General features: G+C 40.6%; 1 long non-coding RNA gene across 1 annotated transcript in view; it reads right to left on the bottom strand.

The window, feature by feature from the left end:
- The window catches only part of LOC110366154 (uncharacterized), a 128,176-nt gene extending 119,926 nt beyond the window's left edge, over nucleotides 1–8,250 (bottom strand). Inside the window, exon 1 of the long non-coding RNA XR_002426269.2 lies at nucleotides 8,086–8,250. This is a non-coding gene — a long non-coding RNA (uncharacterized LOC110366154). The remainder of the gene's footprint in view (nucleotides 1–8,085) is intronic.
- Nucleotides 8,251–17,439: the final 9,189 nt, after the last annotated feature.

Raw genomic sequence — 17,439 nt, 5'->3', positions numbered from 1 at the left:
AATTAGTCTTTTCTCTGTGTCTGGACTCTTTCCCTCCATTTTGTTTTTAATTTGAGTAATACTATTAAGACTATAATATATTTCCTACCTTCCTCAGTGCACACTCAAACAGAGGAGATCTGCGCCAAGAGATTTGTGTTTGGATGCTAAACTGGTATCAGTAGAGATCAGGATCTCAGATTTTGGCTCAGTCCCTTGAGGCAACAGCTCAGTGATAGGTGCCAATGGCTGAATTCTGAATCCTTCCAAAACCCGCTGCACACAAGATCTTCAATCATACTGTTGCCGCAAACCCCAGAACAGTTTGCAAACTTCACATATTACTTTTTTTTTTTCCCCCTTTTTTGGTATGTAACAAGGGGTGTTAATTCTTACGCGCTCACAAGCCCAGCATGTATTCCATAAGCTCAGCTGAAGCCAAGTCTATAGGATAAGATCAAGCTCCCTTCTCCAGGGGAGCCACAATGTCAACTCTTGCCTGCCACAAAATCATGGAGATACTGTGCAAAACTGAACTAACAAAGAGATCTACCTATACCCAGCACAACAGTATTATTGTCCCACAAAACTTAAACCTGCTACCAGAGAACAAGCCATCCTCAAAGAACAATGTGCCCAAGGAAGAGTTGGCCTCAGAGGTTCATCACCTCTAATTACTTACTTTATTCCACCTGTGTCACCAGAAACTTAACGGGTGTTGCCAGTAAAAATATACAGGTTTCAGTTTTTGGTGTCATTTTTGACCATATGCTTTTTATTGCTAACATGATCATTGTCAGCAATTCAAGAGCAGACACTCAGCTTTTCTTGGCTTGGGGTAGCATTCTGCATATTTAGCTACTTTCAAACATAACAAAGCAATGCACAACAAATGTCTTTCCCAGCACTTGCAAAAGCTCCAAGGCATTTAAAACAGATCACACAATAAACAAGCCCCTTACCACAGAGCTTCTTCAGTTCGCATTGGCACCCATCGGCTGAACCCCACACATTGCAATCATTTTTTCCTTTACCATGGGAGTATGTGCCTCATTCTCCTCTGAAAATTCCTTACTATAACACAGTAATTCATGAAAGCAACTAACAGTGGAAAGCACACCTATGGGTCTCTCCTTGTACCTGGTACATGTGACAGTCCCATAGGCGCATTCTGTTTCACCTTGTTGGCATGTTAGACGGCAGCAAAGTGGTCACAAAATAAATTGAATACCAATTTGTTATTAATTTAATTTCAAACTTAATAAATGGCCCTAGTGTTGATAATTACCAAACTTGTATCCAAATAAAACTATGGCACTTCATAAATATCCAATAGAGCTAGATCTACACGTGTCCCGTTTTCCTCAGTATTTATAAATATATACCTTTAACACACTGAATCTTCTGTTAGGAAATGTCATCTCAGTCATACCCAGATGTTTGATTTTAAACATGAATCTTTCCTGCTTTGACTAATTTAAACAAACAGCCCTCTTACTATAGGCCCCACACATAAACAACTTTCTACCACACACATTCCTATTAGAAGTTACAGAAATAAAAGATGGAGAAGGAAAATATATATATATAAAATCAAACCATCCCCAAGGTAATCAGATTCCTCTACTGGCCTCACAGACTAACCTTATACCAGCCAGAACAGCATATCTACACAGTTAGGGAAGCAATAAGCTACATAGAATCAAAGAATCACAGAGTAGTTGGGGCTGAAAGGGACCTCTGGAGATCATCTAGTCTAACCCACCTGCTAAAGCAGGTTCACCAGAGTAGATCACACAGGAATGTGTCTAGGTGGGTCTCGAATGTCTCCAGAGAAGGAGACTCCACAACCTCTCTGGGCAGCCTGTTCCAGTGCTCTGGCACCCTCAAAGGAAAGAACTTTCTCCTCATGTTTAGATGGAACCTACTGTCTGTACCCATAGCCCCTCATCCTGTTGTTGGGCAACGCTGAAAGGAGTCTGGTTCATTCTCTTGACACCCACCCTTGAGATATTTATCAACATTCATGAGATCCCCTCTCAGCCTTCTCTTCTCCAGGCTGAACAGACCCAGCTCTCTCAGTTTCTCCTCATAAGAAAGGAGCTCTAGACCCATAATCATCACTAAGGGGACAGCTGGTCATCTATGTTTCACTATCATGTTTTGTAACAGGCAAACAACTCAAATTTTCCTTTGTTTTTTTTTTTTAAGTCTCATCATTTCTTGAGAGTACACAGAGCAGCTCTCTCTTGTCCCAGATGTTCACAAGGCTCCGCAGGTAAAGGTTTGGCCATGTCATATCTGCACAATGCCTCATGGTCTAAAGCCCAAGCTTTGGTTTGAGACCTATCTTATGTGAACATAAGCACTTCTGCTGTCTGCTCCTTTCAGCTAGTCCAGGAGGAAAGACAAAGTTTTAAACCACACAGCTCAATACCACGACTGGGACATCTGTTAGAGCATGCAGATGCCTGAAGGCTGAAGGTAGAGCGTTGCTGATGCCCCCTCCCCTTCTCCACAAGGAAAGCCTGTCTTTTGGCCATTATTAAAACCCAGATCTCTCAGGCTAATAAACATGGAACTGGACTGATCTTTGTACAGCCTGCCTATGGTGCTTTATTGTTTAGACTGGACTGTTTTAACAGTAGGGGGAAAACTTTAGATGTGTGGCGAAGAGGAAAGGGTATAGAAAAAAAATTGTAGTTTCTTTCCACGCAACATGAGACTTTCCTGTAGTATCACAGCGAAATGAAAAGGCATTTCTTCTGCCCTGATCAGTCATAACATTTAAACCACAGAACTAGCCATGAAATCCTACGCATCATTTAAATCTTTGATGCAGAACTGACTTCATAGTAAAAATGTCTTGGCAGAGCTAAAGCACCCGCTGTCAAAAAGAAAACACTGATTAAAGTTTTTTGGTGGGTGTTTTTTTTTTTTTGTTTGTTTTGATTTGTGGTGGTTGTGTGGAATTTTTTTTTTTGGGGGGGGAGGGAGGAGGAGTGGTTTTAGGGTTCTTGTTCCCTTTCACAGAAACACATTGCAATAATCCCCAAGCTACAGCTCTGATGAGTAATTACTCCTGCAGCATGTTTAGAGAACTCCTACTCAAAATCCTCATTTAAAACACTTACGTATTTCTCCTGCATTTCCCTTTCAGCTATTATCAGTTATGACAATCCGTGTATAAATATACACTTTCCTCCTTGATGATTATCCCTATTTCTCCTGCCTGATTCATTCAGTAAGGCCACAGTTCAATGCTTTTGAGGCCACAATGGCCTCTATGGGAATTAAGTCTGACGTCAGAAATACTGAATTGTGGCTTCAGTGAATGAATTAAATGGAGAGGGGGGAAGGAAATCACACTAAATATCATTGAGAGTGCCCCTATTCACACAGCCAATAACAACCTATTTACTATGAAATGAGATAAGGACCTCACTCTAAGTAGAGCTCATAAAAATGAATTTTACCATTTGGGACAAGTTCTTTGGTTGTTGCTTTAAGAAGCAGACATGGAGCATAGTTACACACAGTGCTGCTTTCTGTTCACTGTGTCTGTGCTTATAGAGGTGGAATCTCTTCACCAGTGGGAGAAGCTATTAGGTTTTCTTCAGTTCACCTGTAGCCTAATAGGGTCAAAACCTATAGGCACTGCCCAGGAGACAGATTTTTACTTTCTGAAGGTACACATATTCAAAGATGATGCAGCTGTTCATTTTAAGTAAAAATATTGATGATCACCAGGCTCATTTCCAATGGTCAAAAATAAAAAATTAGCTTGTTGGAATGAGAGCAGGTCCTCTACTTATTTCCTCGGCAACTAGATTCTTATTGAGAGAAGGTTGGGAAAGAAACACCAGCATCACTGCCTGCTTTGGAAAATCATGCAAGGATTAATGAATCTTCAAAGGTAGAAATATTGGAAGCAAACTTTATTCAGCTTCCCTCTACCTGAGGCAGCAGCAATGGAAGAGCATTCTGATGGGGCAAAGGAGAGAAGAAAGAGCCAGAATGTTTGGGAGCTGGTAAGAAAATACAGATGTGCAAGAATTAGCAGAAAAATGAAACAAGCACAGGGAAGCACAAACCCTTTGCAAGTTTGAGACAACCCCAAAACTCTTAAAAGAAACTAATCTGGCTCTTACTCTACTGGTCTTAGTTAATTTATAGAACTTCCTTAAAGCTTCCTAACCTGCCTTTAGAGCAGAGGTAAGAGCTAACACCAGGCCCTGCTACCCTCCTATTTTCTCTGTTTCTCAGAGGGAGGATAATATCTATTTTTACAACAGATAATTAGAGGGGTCAACACATGCCCAAGTAGCTATCTACCCTTGCATCTCTGTTAAAATAAGATCCTTGACAGTATTAAACATTAACAAAATCAGTGTCTCAGCTGTCTAAGAAGGTGCTCTAACACAGCCCACTCTGGGTTTAAGATACTCCAGTCACTACACACACATTTGAGGTCCATTCCTTAACAGAAAGGGCGCAAAAGTGTTTCTTGAATAACTGTATGTAGAGACAAAACATCACCCAAAAAAGTCTTCCCCCATTAATGCTACGAAGCAGCCCAATAATATGTACACTATGAAAGGGTGCCCCTCTGAGACATGTAAGAAAACATATAGGTACTTGATCTATTATTTGCATAAAGACATCTAAAATAGACTGGAAAAAAATCCTCCATGAACTGAGCCTCCTTCCCAATGGCTGTCAGCTGAGACAACAGCTCTCGGCAAGGAAACAGCTGCAGTGCCAATGAAACACTACAGGTCTAGAAGAAACACGTGATTTTTCATTTTGCAGAGAAAAATCAGTCAAATTGAGAGGATAAAAGACTCAAACCTTGAGGTTACATGGAACTTGGTAAATACACAATTATTCAATATGCCTCCATAATAAATATGGTTGCAGTCAGTGAACACAGGCTTAGGGCACTACTTTGTTGATGAAGAGGATATTGTGGAAAAGGGTCAGCTCATCAGTAAGGAATATTTATTTTGCTGTTGCTAAGCAAGAATTGAGATCTGTTACATTCGGAAGGCAGAGGTGGAAGGGACAGTTAAGAATAAAAGAGCACAAGAGCACATGGTAACTCAAGGTTTCCACAAATCAGTCTGCTGCCATTAGGATGGCACATCTCCCCTTGGAGAGCAACCATCCCACCCATGAGCTAAATTCTTCTCATGGAGAGCCTCATTACATTTCCCTAATATCTTACTCTCTGATCAGTAAGAATTTTTTCAATTGGTATTACTGCCTCAAATGACTATTCACTAAATATTTAAGCTGTTTTAATAACGTTAGCAACTATTAAAAATACCCTTGGATGGTTAGGTCACCTAATCTCACACACTGAAGAATAAGCACGTTAGTTATTAGTACACAGACACAAGAAGCACATTGAATCAGAGTCAGAGGAGACAACGATATTTTACTTTTGCGAAGATGCCAGATCCATCGTCTTTATCAACAGGTAAACAAGTTTCTCTAACATACAGCTTGAGAAGTTTCTTTTCTACTTTGTCCAAAAAACCTGCGCAAGTCTAGTATCTTAACAGCTCTTAAACACCCTTTGAAATGTATAGAACCTGGCATCCAGCAAAAGCAACATCAGCATGTTATCGCTCACTCAGAAAATTCATTTCAGCAGCTTTAGTGTATTGACTAAGGTCTCTGCATGGCCAGAAGTTAGCCAAAGAAATAAGCAGTGAATTTGAAGGGGAGACAAGCTGCACCATAAAACTCCTTGTTTCATGAGCCATTCCATAGGAGGTAATCCATTTGATTCCCAGTAAGTCACTCAAAGATAAGTGTTAATAATTCAGTCTCAAATTGCTCTCAATATCACTTATTTGCAACATTTAAAAAAAAAAAAGTCTCTCAAAAAATCAGCATGAAGGTTTAAAACAGTAGAAAAGCAGTTCATCTCCCTCCTCCTCCATTTTTCAAAGCCCTAGGGACAAAAAAAAAAAAAAAAAAAAAAAAAAAATTTAAAAAAGTCAATTACTTTGAAGCCTTTCCTCAAAAATCATGAGGCTATCACTTTTTGAAAAGTGAAATCTGAGTTTAACACTGCTCCCCAAATCAATTTCTTTACTTCAGCATTACAGAACACAAAAAGCATTAGAAAATTCACAACAGGACACCAATATTTAGCAACATCGGGACTTAAAAAGTCCCTTTTGCAAAACCAGATCTGAAGTTGTAAGTAAACTATAAACAGACTCTACCTAATACTTTATTGAAGTTATCCAAAACAGCCAGCAGTACAAGCAACAAAATCATAGATACAATTTCTCTGCATAACACACTTTCTGCCAATGCAAGGTTCCACTATGCACAACTATTTGTGATCTTTCCTATGCAGGAGGGAAAAAAAACCCAGCAAAACAGTCAAACCTGCAGGAGTTAAAACTAAACAAACCACCAAAAACTACAACACCACAAAAAACAAACAAACAAAAACACCCACACAAAAATAAAACCAAACAAACCAACCAACCACAAATAAAACAGGTATTTTCCCAATAGACTGTCTATTTAATGGGGTGGGTGGCTTCCAGTGCTCTATCCTGGAATGCCCAAACTGAGTTCTCTTGCACTAACCTGAAGAATCACAGCTTAGTGGCCCAGAAGGCTGACACACAGGCCTGCTTGACTGGAAGAATCATGTGCGTATGTATCCTTGTTCTTAAAGACAAACACCTCTTAAGATGTTCAAATACACAAAATATCAAGCTGCATCTACAAATCAATAAGCAGACTGTTGCTATTAGGTTTTGCTTACAAGAGAAATAACCATAAACTGAGCAAATAGGTAAGATCATAGTAAAACACTGAAAATATTTACTTTATGAGATAGGCAAGCAATCCACACAGGATGCTTTAAGAGGAATACCTTGAGAGTGAGCACTGGTTATTAGCACACAGCTGTCATCAGGTATTTCACCATCTGAGGAAGAGTTTCTGTCACAGTCCTCACTGGCTGAGCCGCAGCTAAGAGAAATAAAGACTGGTGCATGGCAGGACACAGCCTGGAGCGCAGAGCACTTGACCAGACCCTGGTGTTTCGGATTTAGAATGAGAATCATGTTGACAATACACTCATGTTTTAGTTGTTGCTAAGCAGTCAAGGACTATTCAGCTTCTCACGCTGTGCCAGGTGCACAAGAAGCTGGGAGGGGCACAGCTGACCCCAGCTGGCCAGAGGGTTGTCCCGTATCATATGAGGCCATACTCAGTATATATTTCAGGGGAAAAGGGAGAAAGCAGGGGACATTCAGAGCTACTGCCTTTGTCTTCCCAAGTCACCAGTACACATCATGGAGCCCAGCTCTCCTGGAGATGGCTGAACACCTGCCTGATGATAGGAAGTAGTGAACGAATCCCTTGGTTCATTTTGCTTGCAGGCACAGCTTTTGTTTTACCTATTAAACACAGTCTTCACCTCAAGCCACGAGTTTGCTCACATTTACCCCTCCAATTCTCTCCCCCATCCCACCAGGGGGTATTGGGCAAGCAGCTGTGTTGTGGTTTGCTGCCAGCTGGGGTTAAACCATGGCAAACATGTGAACTATACTGGGTCAAACTGTATTGAGGCAGTAAGAAACATTTGTATTACGACACACATCAGCTGTATGGAACTCTCATGATATCACCATTTAGAAACTGTTCAAAAATATCACACATGCAAAAATGTTAGTGTGCTTCATGGATTAAAAAACATCATCCGTATCGCCACCTGAAGCTCTGTTAGCAGTTTGAACAGAGAAAAGAAGCTGTGGTAACAGGTCTAGGAAACCTACAGCAACTTCACAACAGAACAACAGTCCCAGCATTGCTCTGCACTACTGGAAAGTCAGTATAACTACATACTAACCTGCAGAAACACTTGAACTAAATCTATAGCTGCACAATTTTTGTGTAACAACTCATCAAACAGATGTTTTGAAGGCTGTTTACATCTGTCTTCTTTGGTCAAGCCTAAATAAAAGCTCTAAAAATTCAGGAATGCCAAATATTGCTTGCATGATTCTAAATATTTTTAGCTCTTATTAACTCAACAGAAAATTCTATTAGCAACAGATTTGAGAGTACCTGTTAGAGTAGCAGGAACTAGGCTACAAAACCCCACATGGTCAGGCAATCCAGGAGCCAGAGAAGATCACAGCACTCAAAAGAAGAGAGCAGAACAGGTTGGTAACAGCAACTAGGGTCAGCAACCATCCAGAAGTCTTTTTAAAAAAAAAAAAAAAAAAAAAAAAAAAAAAAAAAAAAGAAGTCTTCACCAACAAGGCACTAAGGCACTCAAGCAAGTAACAGCACCAACCCAAAACATGGGAGAAAAGGATTATACTTCTTGACTTGAGCTTAAATAGGGGTCCTGAGCCAATAAATGGAGCATGTGGGACGAGGGCAGATGAACCTGCCCAGGGAAATTGAGGGTCCAGGTGCCTTCAGGGCCTGCCAGAGCTCTGCTCAGACACCAACGATCAAATTAATCTCAGCTGGCCTTTGAGCGAGTCCCTGCTACCACCGACTGGCTGGGAGGAACTAAAGTCAGTCACTTAAAACATGTCAGACAAATCACTGCCTGGAGGTGTCTCTTCACTGATCATAAAAGGCATGTGGGCAGCTAGGAGATATGTGGATATCTGAATTTTGCAGATGTGAATCCATACCCTTGACCTGTGTTCTACAGAGGGTCCTAGTCCAGTCTCAGGAACAGAGAAGGAACTTGAGCTGGCTGGGAACCCATTTGTTTCTGACACATTTTGGTACATTTTAAAAGTATTCTCCTTTTTTGGGAAGCTGCCGTTTCCACAGGTCCCATACACAGCCATAAGAAAAACCATGTGAGGTTGTTTCTGGCTATAAATAACATGCTTACAGTTGTTGCCCCAGAGCTTCTATTTCTGTAGATGCACAAAACAGCTGGGCTGAGAGCCATTTCTCTGCACATGGACTTTTAGCAAGAAGTTATTCCCAAATGTATATTCTTGTCATTTTGTCATTTCAAATACACGGTGTGGTTTGTTCATGCTAGGAAGGCTCCCTATTTTGGACTGAACAAACCTGGGGTTGTTTAAGAGCTAGAAACAGTTGTAAATTGTGATCATCCAAATGGGAGTATCATTTCATAAAACGCTTTTTATGTGAACCCTTTTTCACAATCCAGTTGGGTAAGTTGTTATGGCTACTGTATATTTTCAGCAGTTCCACCTCTAACTTAAAAATAATGGTGCTGTATTGACCACAAGATAACCCTTCTTCATTATGAGTAACATCAGAGAATATATCTTTCACACAGTTTTGCTTTATTCAACAGTTTTTGGTGTGCCTGACCTTATTCTATTAATGTTAAGCAGAATTAATTAAAGCCACAGGATTTTTTTTTCCTACTGCAACACATTTTGCTTAAAAAAATAATGTATCACCCCCTGATTAATTTTTCATGGCTTAAATTATTACCTTTTCCCCATGGTTGTCATTGTTCCATATTCTTTTTTATGAGCCGCTATTTTTTTCAAGTATAAATTTGAACCTGCTTTACTATCATGAGCAGCTGTTAGGCTGATATAGCCAAGGCAGGGCTCCCAGCAGCCTCGTGCTGGAAGTTTGGCACTGTGACCAAAAGGCTATGGCTTTACCACAACTTCATTCTGCACGCTAAAGCTTATACTGCAGGGTGGAGAGAGAAATTTGGAGCCTGCTTGGTCAAAAAGCCAACATTTCCATGATGTTTGCTCTTCTTATTAAGTTCTTTAGACTTACCAGGTTTGTGTATCAAGGAGGAATTATTTTAAAACAAGCAAAAATAATAAGACATTTATAGACAGTAGCTGATGCTGACACTGGCCATCCAAGTTTGAAAGCCCCCACCCAGTTGAAGCCACAACCTCCAGTTCTTTTTTGGCCATGGTTTTCCTACTATCAATAACAACAACAACGGTATTATCTCTCTATTGTATTTAAAGACGTTCTGCCAGAATTGCTGAAGCAGTCAGCTACGTTTACCCATACATACATCCATACTTGTGCCATACCTGTCTCCTGGCGGTGTCAGTCACAACCTGGTAGCTCATGTCATCGTGCACACTGACTAGCACTTTACAAGCCCTTTTCATATGCTTGAACAATATATGGTTTATAATACCACTGCAACTTTGCTGGTCTAACAGAACAAGCAAAACAAGACATAGGAAGAGTTGCAGCTGTTAACAGACCCACAGGTATAAATGGGGGCCAGGCAGATGAGATTCCAAGACATTCTTCAGGTCCCCTGTCCCCAAGGGTTTTTCAGGCTTCAAAGCAGATCAGATGCGTTTGATCTCATTTGTGTATGCACCCAAATAGCCTATGTTTCCACGCTTATTATTCCTATTGTAGGGCATTGCTTGGATTTGTGAAAACAAGGTACGCTGCAAATTACGGGACATGTGGAAACCATGCATGGATGTTATGTGAATGGTTTCTGGCTGGTTTCATCACTTCACTATAAAGGCTTTAATTGTGCTTGAATCACATGTGTTCATAGAGTTTAGACAGCTGCAGTGAGGCAGGGAAAAACTTTCAGTAATTCTCATCAGTCTGTGTTTGCTAATACTGGAAAAATGGGATTTATATCTCTGACCCTGCTTATTATGATGAAGGAAAATGTGTCACCTCCTAGCACTCAGAGAATTCCTCCCTCTGAATTGTGGGGCCAAATGTAATTACAGAAGTTCTCTTGAGTGCTGTGGTTTAGGAGATATAATGAAGTTGGATAACCATGCATCAAGAAATTACGAAGGATGACACTGGTTCACAGAGCAGACTGGAAACTGAGCTAGCATTGGTTTTACAAAACCTTAAAGGAAACATGCAAAAGGAAAAATATTTCCCTACCCCTAAAATCTTTGTGAAATGCCCACATTGGCTCTAACCTGACACTATCCTCTGCTAGCTCTTTACCACATTTTCTCTATCATGACTCCGACACACTTGCTGCACAGCTTCATCCAGAACCCAACTCTATGACTGCCAGTAGAACTTCCACTGTTTTCTGCACTGTGTAATGTAGGGTCTAGTCTATAACCAGCTTCCCCCAGATGGTAATGTCTTCTGGACACAGTGAGCATTAAGTCTATTTGACCAAAACATTTAATAGGGAGAAAAGCTTTGTGTCCAGCTATCTGTTCCTGGAGCTACGCTTTCCTTCTGCTTGTTAGTGCCACTTTCATTTCCTCGTTGTTGACATAGGATGTTGCCATTCCTTGACGACACAAGAAAAGTAGCTGACAAACTAACAAAACCAGGAGGCTCATCAGTGCAACAGTGGAAAATGTATTAGAAAGCTGCTTGTTTTTTCTAGACTTTTGTGGCAGGCTTGAAATCCTTGTGTAGCCCTCCACCAGTTCTTCCCTAGCTTATTTGTCACACAGCTAATATGTTTGAAATTAAGATGCAGGGAGAGAAGGAGAGAGCAGTGGTTGATTTTTATAAGCAAAAAGGTCTGGAGTCAGAAGTGAAGCAGTTAAAGTAGCAGCAGCATGTTTACTAAGCCATTTGAAGTTGATAGCCCACACGGCCCGGCTTTTTTCTCCATCTTCGTAAACCGCAGTGAATTGATGGAATGACCTGGACTTGATCTTCAGGGCAATATGTCTGATGGCACTGCTGGATTGATAAATTGATTCAAAACTATTACCATGGTGAAAAAGCAATAAGGTCATAAAAATTGCATCAGCTGGCTAAGTAAATCCTGGCATTTCATGACAAGTAATGCAGAAGAATCGCAAGAGGATCTGGGCATGAGGCTGAATGAGTGAGCAAGAAATGACTTTGAAGAGCTCATCATCTCCGATCTATTCTTCCTGCCAGCGATTCATGCCTTCGCATAGTGCCACTTCATTATGGGGAAATAACTGTACACTTCTAGCATATTCCTGGCCGTCCCTGGCGGCCCCTGGAGGACCCTTAGCTGGTTAATACCTCATCATGGGCTTCATTGAACACTTTAATCTGCACTTGTGTGATCAATAGAATCCTGGTGTAAATTAAAAGGACAATTTCATGTAATCAAGCCTGTTAATGCTCATTTTGAAAACCATTATTTGTGGAAGGCATTTAGAAGAAAATTACAAAGCGACAGGCTGATGCACTCAGAGCTGATTCCAAAGGAGGTCTTTTTTCGGTGACTGTGTGTGTGGATGGTGGGGGCCACCAGCAAACGTATTGCCATGCTGGGAAGGGGGCAGGAGGAGATGGAGGGGCAGTAAGATAAGCAGTCCAGCAGGAATATGTGTCTGCCTGCTTGCCTTCACGCGGGGAAGAAAATGAAATTTTCCAGTGTTCTATTTCTGTGGCAAATTCAATTACTGTGGGGACTTGTTCAAAGCGGTGTAACTTCCAAGAGGCAGAAATTGAAAACCTGGCAGCTAATGAAACGGCAAATCACTAGTAAGTTCAGACAGAGGCTGTCAGTCAGATCAAACACCTAGAGAAAAACAGCTGCTTCCTTCTTGTTTTCAACAGGCACAACACACCTTCCACAGCACACACATAAACACACCTTTAAAAAGCAAAACAAAACTTCATAGGGCACAGCAGTGATTCTTTTCCTAAATTTAAAATAATCATCAGCATGACATGCCGTTTACTCCAATGGATGCATAAGACTGCTCCGTCCTGGGAGGCAAATCATGCTCTCACTGGGTACCTGAAGTTGGATTTAAGCCAATGAACAATGATAACACTTGTCCGTCCAAATCATTAAGCTGCACATTGACCTGAGTGGTTCCAGTCTACACACCTGTGTCCATAGCACAGCATCCTCCCACGTTGCCTGCCGTTCAGAAGCTAACAGTTTTGAACCTCTGGGAAACAGAGAGATGGGGAAACCACAGAAGACTTTTCAACTACTTCAAAACATAATGCGTGACCTCAGCTGGCCAGTGCTGCCCAAAAGATAGATGTCACTTGTCTAGTGTCTATTGAATACATCAAACTGCCATTTTACCTTCCCTGCTTCTAGTGTATGGGTCCACCAGCAACCAAGTCACACTTTGCGGATGCAGTTCCATGTAGGTACAAGGCCCAGGCCCCATGACACTTTAACTGCTTCTTGCTTGTGCCTTTCATACACAGAATTATACCCATTATTAAGATCTTTACCCTGTAAAACCTTGTTCTTCTTCCTTTTTCTCTCAGTTCTGGAACAGACTAGACTTTTTGTTTGTTCTTTTCATCTAGATGAGCTTCATCACTGAGCTTCATAACAGCAGAAGATGCTGTTATAGACTCCCGTCTGAGCTGAATTCCAAAACCACAACTGGTTCCCAAGCAGTGGAAACTAGAAACTTGCCAGCCTTCTAGGAGATTCTTCTGTGTAGTCCTTTCAGAAATCTCTCCATACCAATATTGGCTGTTTCCTCATCATGACATGTATTCATCTCGAGTTATCCATACCTCTCCTGTCAGTGAACGGCCATTCAATAATCACCCATTCTCTTCTGAAATTAGAAGAAATTGAAGCAAATGTGATACATTTGACTTAATATGAGACAGCCACTCACAGTGTCACCAGAGGGGAAAAGGCAGCCTAAGTTCAGGGTAAAAAGAACACAGCATGTAAAACTTACAAGTGCAAGGAGCTAAAGTTCTCTTTCTATTTCTAGGACAGGATTCAACGGATTTATACTAGTATAAGTGAGCAAAATTTACCAGCAAAAGCTATGCAAGCTTTCCCAAAAGAAAATTATATTCAATGTAGGTCAGAAGCCTTGGTGGTCAGGGTTTCAAAAACAGAGATGAACAGTTATAAATGTATTGTGATTACACAAAAAATCCTCAGCTGACTTTCATTTTAATTGCAGTCACTACTTCCCTCTGGAAAATTCCAGAGGAAGGAAAACAGGCCAAACCAGAAAATATCCCAAATCCCCTCCATGTTGTCCCAAGTTTGAGAAATGCAAGAAATTCGGAAAGCAGCAATGCTAAGCTGAGCCATGTTCCGATGAGCACTCTGTGCACAAGTCAGTACGACGTGGTACCTCCTTCTTGCTTCCAGGTAGCCTAGTTTTCCTCCATGGTCTAAATGAGAATCACAGACAAGTATTTCCTCCAACTTTTAGTAGCTATTCCCAACATAAGCCTTACACAAGTAAAGAGTTCTCATCCTTCATAAAGGAATGGGCCCTCCCTTTCCCCTACAGTAAAGGCCATAAACAATCTGACCTTCTCTTTCTAGTATAGATTGATCTTTACATTAAGACAGGAGCGAGCACCACCTCTCTCCTTTGTTTGCTGTTGATGGTGAATACCATTTGGGTTCTTTCATAGGAAAGATGCTTATAAACACAACAACCATGAGTCACCCATATTCGTTGCACATTATTTTGTGCCACTACTTTTCTCAGTGAAATCATTTAAACTTCAGATGCACCCTTGCTGTCATCCAAACTATCGGGTTCAACCTCTCTGGTTTTGTTTCTCTTTTGAAAGGTGGCAACTTATTAAAAGGAAAAAGCCGGATGAAAATGGGTGAAAGTGGCAGGGACAGAGGAAGGTAGTTGTACTTAAACATATGGTATGTATATACATTTTTTTCTATATAGCCAGACTTCTCAGAGGCCTATAATAGGTTGGTTGCAAATGGTGTACAGAAGATTTACTTTATTCATGCTTCTTTTTTCTGCCTGAGCCAGCCCAGACAGCCATGGAGAGTAAAGCTAATTTGTCTAGGAATCACTGGAAATGTGCTAAAATGCTGAAGATTAATCAGAGGACAGAACTAAGCAACTCCTAGAAAAACTCCAAAGGAGAAAAAGCCACAAGGGAGGACAATAATAATGCAGTATTTCTGCTACTTGTTTTTATCTCATTGTCTGTTTTGGAATGAAGATCTTTGCACTCCTCCAAAACTAAGAAAGCAAGAGCACTAAGCCTTTGTTAACGAGGCTCCTCAGCAGAAGACATCCTGTGAACTTGACAGAAGTTTTTCATTGTCTGTGAAAATTTGTGTTGGCTGTGCAGACAGAAGTTCGAGTTCAGCATATTTATTTTGAGGAGGACTACAGAAAATCAAAGGAAGTGGGAACAACATGAGTGAATAGAGTAGAATTTGACCCTTTCATAAAGGAATTCTTCAAACCAATTTGGAAGTAGCAAAGACATATTGTGCTAATGAGAATCTAGATTTAATCTTTAGAAGTTTTACCAAAAGTTGCCTAAGAAAGTAATATGAGCCTGATTTTCCATATTCCTGCATATTTGTAAAAGCCAATACAAGAAATTAACTAGGTATGAGATACTACCCAGTCAGCATACATTTGGGTTGAACAGTAAGAAGCTCTGCATTCCCTGCTCCATGTCAATTAAACTGCACAGCCAACCTAGTGAATAAGAAATTTTCCTGGGACCTGTGCCAAGACACAAAATCCCTTGTAGGAGTTAAAGAAGAAGTCTATCCCATATTTATGGATACATAAATCAGATTCAAAGTCACTGCACAAATCCTAGAACAAAAAAGGAGACACTGGGTTGATATTCCATGTTTATATTCTGCATCTAAGTTTTTAAATATATTAATATTTTTAAAGGCTTTTAAAGTGTGACTACCAAGTGAGTAATTTTGAACGTGGTTCTCTCTTGTATTAAAGCTTGCCCTTTTTGTCTAGAAATACTAGTTTTGGTTATGACTGAAGAAATAAAACTTGCAATCATGCTATCTGTCTTGATGACCCTTCCCAATAACTCTTCAAGCCAAGAACAAGTTCTGACCAACTCCAATGCACAGACAAAGCTCTCCCTGACATTGAATTCCCACAGCCTTAGGAAAATGGGTGGCCAGAGAGAGGAGAGAGGGAGTGAGCAAAGCCTCTGTCAGTTCCCCAGCAGAGATCAAAGCGGCAACATAAACTCACCATCAGGGACACAAATGCTCTTGGACTCCTTTCACAGACTCCACACAGAAGCACATTCTTGAGACAGACCCATACAGAGCCAGACTTTATCAGCTTCTCCGTTAAAGGGACTGATTGTTCCACCCCTGCAGTTCTGACAGCAGTAACCCCAAATAACTTCTACACCCAAAGAACTGTAGTTACAGCAAACAGGCAAGGAGGTGGAGGAATCAAACCACTTCCACTTGGAAGCAATATAATGCCAGGGCGATTTCCACTGCACTGCTGGTGAGCTCATTTGTATTACAAAGCTCTTCTACACTGTCATTGATGTCAAGGTGCTCAAAAAATGAAAATTAGAATAATCCAGAGACAATTCACTGTGAGCACTGTGGCTTTCCTGGCAATTTGTGAGCAGGAACAGAAGCTATCCGACTACATTAATGCCATGTTCCACCCATTTCACCCAGCCAGTCGGTGCCAACAACCTCAAGTGCAAGCAGAGAGTCATCAGGATCACTGCAGAATGCATTTTGTTCTATTGCTTAAAATGGTTCTGTGCTGAACTACCTTTAAAGTATGCTCTCCATTGTGCAAAGTTTAAAACATACAAAACAAATGTGGGGTTTTTCTCCTATAGTCACAGGCTTGGTTTGAAACCTGCTCCTCCCAAGCTGGCTTTGGATTTCTGGCAGAGTTTTGCTGAAATAAGCACAGCTCTGCATAGGAGATGGCATTTCAGCTTGGACTGCAAGACCGGGACTGAAACTCATGTAAAGGAAGAGAGAAAAATAGTGACTCTTAAAATGTGTGATTAAGACTAAGCATTTACTGGATAATAAATTATTTGCTAAAACTCTAAGATGAACTGAAGCCTTATAATGATTTTACTGTTAATTCAATCATTCTGAAGTTCTTGATGTTAAGTTAATTAATTGTTGTTGGCATAATTATAAAATATCTTCAGTTTTATAATGGGTATAAAGTTCTGAAATATAAATTGAAGATACCTCAGGTTTTTAATAGTTGTTCCTTAACCTTTAAGGCATTTAGTTTTGTGTGGTCAAAGAAGTCAATGTCAGCTTTTTTCTTTTACATAGAGGACATTATCTACGATATTATTTATTAGGCAACTGAACAGGCAGTGTTTTGTGTTCTTACTTTTCCCTATTTGTCCCCTGTGATACTTCTGTACCAAACATAGATCTCTTATATATCATCCCATTCTGACACTCAGCAGATATACCAACTACAGCCTCAGTTTACTCCATTCTGCCCTTTTTCAGTTTATGTAAAATAACCTTCCATAGAAGCTGCAGTACAACTGCCATGCAGTGGCCCAGGAGATGCAGTGGTCTTGTTCCAAACACCGAACTCCAAAACATCCAGCATCTATACCTTACAATGACATTACTGGGGTTCGGAGGCATTCTTCCCACTCTCCTACAACAAACAATAATGTTCCAGTAAGTATTTCCCTATGATCAGATCATTTTCCCTCACCAGCTCAGAGCACAGTCAACTTCTTCCCAGCTTCACTGGGAGGCACCGCACAGCTATGTGGGGA

The sequence above is a fragment of the Columba livia genome, chromosome 4, assembly GCF_036013475.1.
Source record: "Columba livia isolate bColLiv1 breed racing homer chromosome 4, bColLiv1.pat.W.v2, whole genome shotgun sequence".
NCBI lineage: Eukaryota > Metazoa > Chordata > Aves > Columbiformes > Columbidae > Columba > Columba livia.
Note: the sequence above shows the minus strand (reverse complement) of the source record. Positions and strands in the feature narration are given on the sequence as shown.